At 43.5% G+C, this 12,627-nt stretch overlaps 1 protein-coding gene across 2 annotated transcripts in view; it reads left to right on the top strand.

Annotated features, from left to right (window-relative positions):
- LOC110501322 (cytoplasmic protein NCK2) overlaps positions 1-12,627 on the top strand; it is a 52,447-nt gene that overhangs the window by 21,653 nt on the left and 18,167 nt on the right. The window contains exon 1 of one of the 2 annotated variants that reach the window (XM_090215389.1): positions 4,377-4,514. The exons of the other annotated variant lie outside the window; for it this stretch is intronic. The gene's annotated coding sequence lies outside the window, so the exon portion shown is untranslated. Of the gene's footprint in view, positions 1-4,376; positions 4,515-12,627 lie in introns of those variants that run through there. 2 annotated transcript variants of the gene reach the window in all.

Genomic DNA, 12,627 nt, shown 5'->3' on the forward strand with positions numbered 1-12,627 from the left:
GTCAGTGGAGGGGCTGGCCTTATTATGTGTTTCAGACGAGAAACATGATCTGTCTCTAAGTCTCATTAGTCAGCTGGGTCGGTGGGCTCCCTCTCTCTTTGCAGACTGACTACCCTAATTTGTTGTTCCTCTGCTGGCGGGCTGGATGACAAACGCCACCATCTTTGCCTCTTTTTTTGTTCATGTTTTTGAGATTGCGGTACACGTCCAGACTCGTAACGACGTTCGGGCTGTAAAATCACTAGACTATTACACCAGTGATAATGGAGAGTCTCAAAATGCTTCACATTGTGTCTAATTCTATGAGCACCTAGCGAGACAATTCAGATGCCCCAGGAGTCATATTTGCTCCAGGTGGTTGTGCCACAGAACCCCTTCCTGTACGGTCACTCACACCAACACAAAGGAGGCTGCATAAGTAAAGTGATGAGGATTGTGTTGGAGTGTGCTGGGGGGAGAGAGCGTGTAGTACTATAATCAATGATGATGTTCAATACAGTGCAGTGGCTTTAGCCCACAGGCATTTCTGTTGTATTTTCCCCTTTGGTTGACCCTATGGCTGATTACACTGTGGCACACACACACACACACACACACAGGCATTTAGCCGCACTCACAAACCACAGCGTTACTCCTCCAGACAGGACTTAACAAACAGATCTGTACATCAAAGCTGTTATTTTCAGTCCATTGCCTGTCATTTGCTTTGTATTGTGTGCTTTGTGATGCTGTGCCCAGGGACATGGCGCAAGCATCCAGACTCACCTCTCCGGGAGTAAAAATATAGAGAACATGATTAACACTGTTGTCGGGTGCACATCCATTGAAGCGGTAAGAAATGAACAAAGAAGGGGAGATTAACAGGAACTAAACAACGGTCATACAATAGAACCCTGAGGTAGTGAGTCATGAAAAGGAAAGGGAGGGGTTGAGACTAGTCATGTAAATAAATCAACTTTCTCCAGCACCTATACCTTTATTGGTTGACCACATTTTTAAATTCCGATTTCAATCCAACTCCGATCTGAATACTTTCTGAGTGTACAGGCATAGCTTTATTACAAATATTTTTGTCCCAGGACCCCAAACGTAAGTCATTTTTGTTTTGATCTCCTACGTCATCGTTTCCCGAGCTCTGTCCTCGGGACCCCAAGGGGTGCATGTTTTGGTTTTTGACCTAACGTTACACAGCTGATTCAAATGATCAAAGCTGGATGATTAGTTGATCATTTGAATCAGCTGTGTAGTGCTAGGGCAAAACCCTGAGTTTGGGAAGTCCTGTCCTATGTAGATGGTGAGACACAAGGATGCAGGGAGGTAATGTTTATAAATGTATGTTTAGAGTAACGGAATTCAAGGGTCAAATTATCTTTATGATAGACATATTCATGATGGATGATCGGGAGAGGTGGAAAAGGGGGGTGTGTGTGGGTGGAGGGGAGTAAGAGATGGTAGCGTGGGAGGCAATGAGAGGAAGGAAAACTCAGGAGATGTAGGAGCCATTAAATGGAGAAGAATAAGTATGGAAAGAATGAACAGAGAGTGAGAATAGAAGAGTAGCAGAGGAGAGAAAGGAGGATTTCAGGGGGGGGGGGGGGGGACCAGTCGCAGTCTGACCAGTCTGATATAGGACCAAGTAGAACCATGGAAACTCACTAAACAATGTCTCTCCCACTCAGGGGGAGGGAAAGAAATGACAGAAAACGAGTGATGTGAGAAAGGAGAGTGAATGGAGGAAAGAAGTAGGGGGGAGGACAGCCATAAAGGGAGAAATCCCTCATTTCTGTAGTCAGCCTTTTAATGAAGATGGGCATAAGTGTGAAAGCGCTGTCCAAACGCTGTCCAAGGCTGCTGACAAAAACAGAAAACCCATGCTACTATTTTCTCTGTGCAGAGGAGAAAGATGGAGTGGGGAGTGATACTGTCAGAAAATAATCACATCGCTGCTTTCTGAAGCACTAACTGAGTGGGAAAGCATTCACAGAAAGTAGACTATATCCTGATTTAGAAACGGTGTACACTGTACAGAAAATCTATCAAATGTATTAGTTTAGCTTTGATGTGTAACTTTTGTAGAAATGATGAGGAAGAGAAGGGAATCTGGCTATTTCAGTCTAACACTTACACTCCATCCCATCCACTTTGCCAAACAGGGTTTTGTCAGTGATATGGTTTAATCAGAGTTGCTTTGATCAGGACTTGCAGGAGCTTCTTCAGTCCCTATGATATCACCATGAAGTGGCTGGCTAAGTGACTGCAGGAGTGGTTCTCGTTCTGTGGTCAGAGCGTTCTCAGTAGCTTATCTCCTGAGGGTTTATTTTGAGTAGGCAGTTGAAAGGACGGCATGATGTCGTCTGCCTTTCGGACCTCCCTGAACCATCAGAACATTCGGTCTGACATTTTTCACTCTGTCCTCTTTGATGACTTCAAACACGATAGTCATTTTCCACCGCTCAAACTGAACCCTGTCAGAGAGATGGGCCTAGCCAACTGCATTGCATACCAGGGCAGGTGTGGAAAGAATGCTCTGGCATGACAGTGGCACTGGGCTCACTATAAAACAGATCATTAACATTGACAGTGTTCCAATTCATTTGGCCCCGATGACGAGGGCTTTGACCTGTTTTCATTCACAACCAGCCAAAGCAGTCTGTTGTGGGTGCTTTTCAGATCACAGTGAACCGGTTGGTCTATGGGAGTACCAGGAGCTTATTCTGTATGCTGCAGTGTATTTATTCAGGATGGTCCAAATGGATATTAACCAGCTTCCTACTCTGAGAAACAACTCAAAACAAACAGCATCAAACAAATGAGAGTACTGGGAAAAGAAGGGAAGGAGGAGAACAGTTTGTTCCATTGGTTTTTTCTCTTACTGTGTTTTTGACCTGAATGCCAAACAGAGAACTGTGCCAGTCTTTTTCTCTTTAAAAAAAAAAACTTTTATTTTCTTTAATCCTCTTTTACTATCCCTTCCTCTTTGTGTTGTGCTGAAAAGGCCTGGGAGCTTTTTTCTCTCCCCCTCAATGAGGAGCTGTGAAGTCCAGGAGGAATTCAACTCAGCATTCTGTCGTGCTTCTCTCCTTTTAACTCTCTCAATAGAGGGATGGGGCGAGCAGAGACTCCCTCTCTTTCTCCCCTTTATTCTCCCGCTACCTCCTTTTTTTATTTTCCATTTGTTTACCTCAATGTCTCCCTTCCTTGGTTTCTCCCAGATTTATCCTTTACAGACGCAATTCGACAATAGCAGGCAGGCACACATGGCAATGCAGCTAAAGCTAGATGGCTGTAGGGAAAGAGACTCAGTAATTGAATTAAGAGAGTTATGTACTACAGCTCTGCCTGGAGACCAGAAGTGTGAGCTGTAACACATCTCACACAGAACTGAGGTAAGCTGATCGTGTGTGGCTGATGGTGTGTTTGCCGCCTGTTGGCGCGTGTGTGAGCGTCCAGCGAGGAGGATTGATGTGATTCTGAGTGGCATCCCCATCACTCTCCCTAATGAGCACGGTCATTGGGGAGACTGAATAATCATCGTTGATACGCGGGGAGGCAGGGCCATCACTCTGAGGGAGAATGAGTCAGTATTAGAATGCTGATAAATGGGGCGATAAATGAGAGCGAAAGAGGAGAGGGAGAACGAGAGGAGAGAGAAGGGGGGATACAGGTGGTTTATTGTAATACTCTTTTTGCCTGTCGGATCCTTGCAAATCTACACGAGTGTGTGCGGTTGATTTGAAATTGGATGTGTGTGTAATCTCGATACCAGACACTTCCGCCCCATTATCGCCTGGGGACAAAATTGGTGTGTAACTGTGACATACAGCTGTTCTGTAAGCCACATTGGTTATACCTCACTAACTGATCATTCTACATTTCTCCCAGGGCAAGGATCACAGGCAAGATTTGACCTGCTCCTCTCCTCCCAAAGTCCCTCCTCCTCCCTTCCTCTACCTCCTCCCTTCCTTCCCAGGCCTGTGAGGGAATCCTGTTGTGCAGCTTTGGGGTGTGCAAGCAGGGTCACGTTCACTGTATTTCAATGCTACACAAATGCTTGTACTCTCTTATCAGACTCATGGCACTCCAGAGTAGAGGTCGACCGATTAAATCGGAAAGGCAGATTTAATTAGGGCCGATTTCAAGTTTTCATAACAATCGGAAAACGGTATTTTTGGGCGCCTATTTATTTATTTATTTATTTATATATATATATATTTATTTATTTATATATATATATATATATATATATATATATATATATATATATATATATATATATATTCACCTTTATTTAACTAGGCAAGTCAGTTAAGAACACATTCTTATGTTCAATGACGGCCTAGGAACGGTGGGTTAACTGCCTTGTTTAGGGGCAGAACGACAGATTTTCACCTTGTCAGCTCGGGGGATCCAATTTTGCAACCTTACAGTTAACTAGTCCAACGCAATAACGACCTGCCTCTCTCTCGTTGCACTCCACAAGGAGACTGCCTGTTACGCGAATGCAGTAAGCCAAGGTAAGTTGCTAGCTAGCATTAAACTTATCTTATAAAAAACTATCAATCATAATCACAAGTTAACTACACATGGTTGATGATATTACTAGATATTATCTAACGTGTCCTGCGTTGCATATAATCTGACTGAGCATACAAGCATACAAGTATCTAAGTATCTGACTGAGCGGTGGTAGGCAGAAGCAGGCGCATAAACATTCATTCAAACAGCACTTTCGGGCGTTTTGCCAGCAGCTCTTCGTTGTGCGTCAAGCATTGCGCTGTTTATGACTTCAAGCCTATCAACTCCCGAGATGAAGCTGGTGTAACCGAAGTAAACTGGCTAGCTAGTTAGCGCGCGCTAATAGCGTTTCAAATGTCACTCGCTCTGAGCCTAGTAGTTGGTACCCTTGCTCTGCATGGGTAACGCTGCTTCGATGGTGGCTGTTGTCGTTGTGTTGCTGGTTCGAGCCCAGGGAGGAGCGAGGAGGGGGACGGAAGCTATACTGTTACACTGGTAATACTAAAGTGCCTATAAGAACATCCAATAGTCAAAGGTTAATGAAATACAAATGGTATAGAGGGAAATAGTCCTATAATAACTACAACCTAAAACTTCTTACCCGGGAATATTGAAGACTCATGTTAAAAGGAACCACCAGCTTTCATATGTTCTCATGTTCTGAGCAAGGAACTGAAACGTTAGCTTTCTTACATGGCACATATTGCACTTTCTCTTTCTTCTCCAACACCGTGTTTTTGCATTATTTAAACCAAATTGACCTGGTATGCATGTTTCATTATTTACTTGAGGCTAAATTGATTTTATTGATGTATTATATTAAGTTAAAATAAGTGTTCATTCAGTATTGTTGTAATTGTCATTATTACAAATAAATAAAAAATCAGCAGATTAATCGGCATCGGCTTTTTTGGTCCTCCAATAATCGGTATCGGCGTTGAAAAATCATAATCGGTCGTCCTCTACTCCAGAGGCTGTGACGAGTCTAGTGTGACAGTAGGAGGTCTGATATACTATACATTATATTTATATTTTACCTTTATTTAACTAGGCAAGTCAGTTAAGAACAAATTCTTATCTTCAATGATGGCCTAGGAACTGCTTTGTTCAGGGTCAGAACGACAGATTTGGGGATTCGATCTTGCAACCTTTCGGTTACAAGTCCAACGCTCTAACCACTAGGATACCTGCCGCCCCAAATGACCCACACATTTAGCTAAAACACCCGTAGACACTGCATTAAGAGATGAGCCTGTCCTGGATAGCATTCATAGGGGATAGTTGTGTAGAATTTCTTCAGCCTCTCTGTGGATCTGGCCTTATTGAAGTGGAGTTTAATATCCTGTGTTAAACGCCCGAGTCTCGGAGTAATCCATTTGAATTTATGAAATACAGTGGTCTATATCTGAAGATATTTATCTTTCCAGCGGTAATGGAATCTTTTATGTGGTGTAATTGTGTGGCTACTCTTCTCGTGAGTTATACGGTCCTTTGTGGCGGAGCTTCATCTGTGAATTGCCCTCATTAAAGAATAAAGTGTAGAAGACGATATGAGAAAGGAAATGTGTGATCCCTAGTGTCTCTCTTTTGTGGGACTGGATGTTTTGTCATTTATTGCTGTGCCTGTCTGTCTGCCTGTCTGCCTGTCTGCCTGCTTGCCTGCTTGCCTGCTTGCTTGCTTGCTTGCTCCAGTTTTTTTGACACACCCCCACACTGTAGCAGCATTCTGTTTTTCCCCACTGGGTTGTTCCACCTCAAAAAACACAAGAAAAATGATTTTGACCCCCAACAATGCAAAGTGTACAAAGCTGTCATCGAGGCAAAAGGTGGCTACTTTAAAGAATCTCAAATATAAATACATATATTTTGATTTGTTTAACCTCTCTAGGGTATGTGGGACGCTAGCGTCCCATCTGGCCAACATCCAGTGAGATTGCAGAGCGCCAAATTCAAATACAGAAATGCTCATTATAAAAATTCAGAAAACAAAACATATTTTACATAGGTTTAAAGATTAACTTCTTGTTAATCCAAACACGGTGTCAGATTTATAAAATGCTTTTTGGCGAAAGCGTACCTAGCCCAGAACATACCTAGCCCAGAACATAGCCCCGTTGACAAATTATTACAAACAGTAACCAGCCAAGCAGAAGCGTTACAAAACTTAGAGATAAAATTAATCCCTTACCTTTGATGATCTTTATATGGTGGCACTCAGAATACATTAATTCACTCAATAAATGTTCCTTTTGTTCGATAGTCTCTTTATATCCAAAAAGCCTGAAACAATTTCTAAAGACTGTTGACATCTAGTGGAAGGCATAGGAATTGCAAATTGAGACCTACGTCAATGGATACTGTAATGGCATTGAATAGAAAACTACAAAACCAACAACAACAAAAATACTTCCTGAATGAATTTTTCTCAGGTTTTCGCCTGCCAAATCTGTTCTGTTATATTCACAGACACGATTTTAACAGTTTTAGAAACGGTAGAGTGTTTTCTATCTGAATCTACCCGAATGGGCCCGAGTAGCAGGCAGTTTAATTTGGGCATGCTTTTCATCCAAAATTCCGAATGCTGCCCCCTCCCCTAGAGAGGTTAACACTTTTTTTTGGTTACTACATGATTCCATATGTGTTATTTCATAGTTTTGATGTCTTCACTATTATTCTACAATGTAGAAAATAGTCCAAATAAAGACTGGAATGAGTAGGTGTCAACTTTTGATTGGTACAGTATTTCTCTATTAACATGCTGATTTGCTGGTGTCTTTATGTTAAAAAGAACCAACACTTTTTGGGGAAAAAATATAGGCTTACATTACTAAAAAAGGTTTGTCTAAAATAAAATGGTCTGTGACATTTCTACATACATGGCTAAACCATGATATTAGACATTATTCAACTGTCTGAATGTAGCGCACCCCGTTAAAAAAATACTAGGCTATTCATGTACGTATCTAGTTATTGTGGGTCAAGCAAAGCAACACTACTGTCAGAGGCTCCATGTGTGGCAAGTGAAGTGGGAGATTTCCAATCAATGCCAAATGGAATTACGATAATACGTTGGCTAAATGAGAAGGGGTAGGCTACAAGGATCAACCAACAGATAGGCTGTTTAATATGAATGGAGTTGTTGTAGACAAGAATGCGGTGAGAGCAGCAAAATAGACTCCATTAGTCTCGCTAGCTGGCTAACTAATTTAGCTAGATAGTGTAGCTCGCCTGGATTCTATGCATGGATTTGATGCAGTCAAGATAGACACTACCAGATGAGATGTTAATCTATTGCAGCAACAAGTTTGTCTAGATAACATGAGCGAGTTGGTTTGGCTACTTTCTCTCTCTCTCTCCCTCCTTGTGAGACACACCTGCTTCTATTGTGCCCCTCCCCCACCCATCTGTACTGAAACAACAAGCAGAGTGCCTCTCCTGAGTCATGCAAGTAAGTCCCAATTGAAGTGCAAAGGAATATATATATATATATATATATATATATATATATTAATGATGCACCGATATGACATTTTCGGCTGATACCCAATATTTTCCTTGCCTCCCCCCAAATAACGATACCGATAACCAATATTTAAAATTAGTACAGTTAAATAGTTACGCACACACACACACGGACGCAGCGGTCTAAGGCACTGCATCTCAGTGCAAGGGGCGTCACTACAGTCCCTGGTTCGAATCCAGGCTGTATCACATCCGGCCATGATTGGGAGTCCCATAGTGCGTCACACAATTGGCCCAGCGTCGTCTGGGTTTGCCCTGGGTAGGCCGTCATTGTAAATAAGTATTTGTTCTTAACTGACTTCCCTAGTTAAATAAAGGTTACACACACACAGACCAAAAAGTTATTTTGTTGGCATTTACCCATGTCCCCATTACCAGTAAAACCTATTTTTATCCCTTACTTGCTTTGCTGTTTCGTTGTTCATTTGTTCAGTTGTTTCATTCTCAACCAGGATTTCATCATGCATGTCAAGCAGTGAAGTTTCAGCTGTCTGTTCCTGGTTTCTCTTCCTCGGTGTGCACTGTCACTTTGTGTCCGTTTCCATCTTGTCCAGCCATGTATGTAACATTTCACGTAAACCCTGTTTCAAATCAAATCAAAAACTTTATACGTCACATGTGCGGAATACAACATGTGTAGACCTTACTGTGAAATGTTATAAGCCCTTAACTTTTCTTGAACTGCACTGTTGGTTAAGAAAATATTTACTAAAGAAACTAAAGTAAAAAATTATAAATAGTAACACAATAACGAGGCTATATACAGCTTAGAGGTAATGTGTACATGTAGGTAAGGGTGAAGTGACTATGCATAGATAATAAACAGCGAGTAGCAGCAGTGTAAAAACAAATGGAGGGGGTGTCAATGTAATAGGCAGAGTGGCCATTTGATTGTTCAGCAGTCTTATGGCTTGGGGGTAGAAGCTGTTAAGGAGCCTTTTGGTCCTAGACTTGGCGCTCCGGTACCGCCTGCCGTGTGGTAGCAGAGAAAACAGTCTATGACTTGGATTTTAGGAAGCTTGGCCCCAGTCATGTACTGGGCCGTATGCACTTGTCTGCATCGAAGTAGCAGTCCTTGTACATAGCATGGACCATGGTGGCAACACAGTACAGAGAGAATACCACCAAATCACTTGTTCACAGCCTGTGTCTGCAGTTTTGTTGAGCAGGCGTTTCAATGCCATGCCAGAGGGTATCACGTCTGCTGCAAGCACAGTTGATGAGCTTATTTCTCCAGTCCGTTGTTTGAATGGAGCTAGCTAGTGTGTTCATGTGTCCAAGTTTCAAACATGTTCTCAAATGCCATTGCAATGGCAGCAGCGGTATGAGAACCAGCACATTATTGAGCAATACGGCTTTCCTCAGACTCAGCATGCTCATGGGGTTGACATTGCTGGTGCAAATCTCAGCAGTGCCGCTATTACTGTGGTACTCCGGGAGGGCAACATCTGAAAAATAGCTCACTTGGTAGTGTGTACCGGTGTTTGACCAGTCGGCGAATGCCAACTTCACCCACGACAGAGAACGGTTGATTGTCAAGGGCAATGAATTCCATTATCTTGCCGTTAATGGATTTCAACTTTGAGTTGTCTCGCTGAAATTTTCTTACTCTTTCAAATGACTGCTGGACTTGTTGACTGCTCGATCCTCACAGCAGACATTGTGGGCTAGGTTAGGAATGCTGTGTTGCACGTGTAGAGCAACATTTTACATGGCGTCATTACGTCATGTACTTACGATATATAGGTATGGACGTCAGCTTTGACATTGGTTTTGCACATTGGCGTTAAATTAGACATCGGGCCGATGTTGGCATTTTTAGCTGTTCACCGATATATCGTGCATCCCTAATATTTATACGATCTAGATATCATAAAATTATTCATGATGTTCTTATAGTGAAACCATTTAAAATGCCCATCCCAAGTTAACTTTTACACGTTTTTAGTGTTCTCCTTTAACAGTTGGACAATGTTGACTATTGGACATTCATTCTCTTTTCCTCTTAGTAATCATCGCTGTTTCATGTTAACTAGGCAATGCTTCCTTAATCTATTTGAATGTTCAGTTTCCCATCTGCAGTGGTTGAACGCTGGCGTACACTACCGTTCAAAAGTTTGGGTCACTTAGAAATGTCCTTTTAAAAAGAAAAAAAAAGCACATTTTTTGTCCATTTTAAATAACATCAAATTGATCAGAAATACAGTGTGGACATTGTTAATGTTGTAAATGACTATTGTAGCTGGTAATGGCAGATAAAAAAAAATGGAATATCTACGTACAGAGGCCCATTATCAGCAACCATCAGCAACCATCCAATGGCACGTTGTGTTAGCTAATTCAAGTGTATCATTTTAAAAGGCTAATTGATCATTAGAAAACCCTTGTGCAATTATGTTAGCACAGCTGAAAACTGTTGTCCTGATTAAAGAAGCAATAAAACTGTCCTTCTTTAGGCTAGAGTATCTGGAGCATCCGCATTTGTGGGTTCGATTACAGGCTCAAAATGGCTAGAAACGAATACCTTTCTTCTGAAACTCGGCAGTCTATTCTTGTTCTGAGAAATGAAGGCTATTCCTTGCGAGAAATTGCAAAGAAACTGAAGATCTTGTACAACGCTGTGTACTACTCCCTTCACAGAACAGCGCAAACTGGCTCTAACCAGAATAGAAAGAGGAGTGGGAGGCCCCGGTGCACAACTGAGCAAGAGGACAAGTACATTAGACTGTCTAGTTTGAGAAACAGACGCCTCACAAGTCTTCAACAGGCAGTTTCATTAAATAGTACCCCTCAAAACACCAGTCTCAATGTCAACAGTGAAGAGGGGACTCCGCGACGCTGGCCTTGTAGGCAGAGTTCCTCTGTCCAGTGTCTAAAGAAGGCCAGTTGTGTTGCTTCTTTAATCAGAATAAGAGTTTTAAGCTGTGCTAACATAATTGCAAAAGGGTTTTATAATGATAAACTTGGATTAGCTAACACAGCATGCCATTGGAACACAGTAGTGATGGTTGCTGATAATGGGCCTCTGTACGCCTAGATATTCTAGAAAATCAGCTGTTTCCAGCTACAATAGTCATTTACAACATTAACAATTGTATGTTATTTTACTGGACAAAAAATTTGCTTTTCTTTCGAAGTGACCCTAAACTTTTGAACGTTAGTGTACGTTCTCACATAGACACTGAATTGTGAGGATGCTTTTCGTTCCACTGGCACTGTGGGACCCAGAGAATATCATTAGGCTGTCAGAGGGCTTGACGGGACAGAACTGTTAGACTGAGCACATCCAGCCTGGGATTGTGCTGGATTCACAATGATTTAAGTTCTTGTTGGTGCTTTCTATTACTATACAAATAATATAGTGCTCATCGCATGCACACAGCCGCTCACACATACAGCCGCTCACACATACAGCCGCTCACACACACAGCCGCTCACACATACAGCCGCTCACACATACAGCCGCTCACACATACAGCCGCTCACACACACAGCCGCTCACACATACAGCCGCTCACACACACAGCCGCTCACACATACAGCCGCTCACACATACAGCCGCTCACACATACAGCCGCTCACACATACAGCCGCTCACACACACAGCCGCTCACACACACAGCCGCTCACACATACAGCCGCTCACACACACAGCCGCTCACACACACAGCCGCTCACACATACAGCCGCTCACACACACAGCCGCTCACACACACAGCCGCTCACACATACAGCCGCTCACACACACAGCCGCTCACACACACAGCCGCTCACACACACAGCCGCTCACACACACAGCCGCTCACACATACAGCCGCTCACACATACAGCCGCTCACACATACAGCCGCTCACACATACAGCCGCTCACACATACAGCCGCTCACACATACAGCCGCTCACACATACAGCCGCTCACACATACAGCCGCTCACACATACAGCCGCTCACACATACAGCCGCTCACACATACAGCCGCTCACACATACAGCCGCTCACACACACAGCCGCTCACACATACAGCCGCTCACACATACAGCCGCTCACACACACAGCCGCTCACACATACAGCCGCTCACACACACAGCCGCTCACACATACAGCCGCTCACACACACAGCCGCTCACACATACAGCCGCTCACACATACAGCCGCTCACACATACAGCCGCTCACACATACAGCCGCTCACACATACAGCCGCTCACACACACAGCCGCTCACACATACAGCCGCTCACACATACAGCCGCTCACACATACAGCCGCTCACACACACAGCCGCTCACACATACAGCCGCTCACACATACAGCCGCTCACACACACAGCCGCTCACACATACAGCCGCTCACACATACAGCCGCTCACACATACAGCCGCTCACACATACAGCCGCTCACACATACAGCCGCTCACACATACAGCCGCTCACACACACAGCCGCTCACACACACAGCCGCTCACACATACAGCCGCTCACACATACAGCCGCTCACACATACAGCCGCTCACACATACAGCCGCTCACACATACAGCCGCTCACACACACAGCCGCTCACACACACAGCCGCTCACACATACAGCCGCTCAC

The sequence above is a fragment of the Oncorhynchus mykiss genome, chromosome 22, assembly GCF_057628025.1.
Source record: "Oncorhynchus mykiss isolate SJ-2025 chromosome 22, ASM5762802v1, whole genome shotgun sequence".
NCBI lineage: Eukaryota > Metazoa > Chordata > Actinopteri > Salmoniformes > Salmonidae > Oncorhynchus > Oncorhynchus mykiss.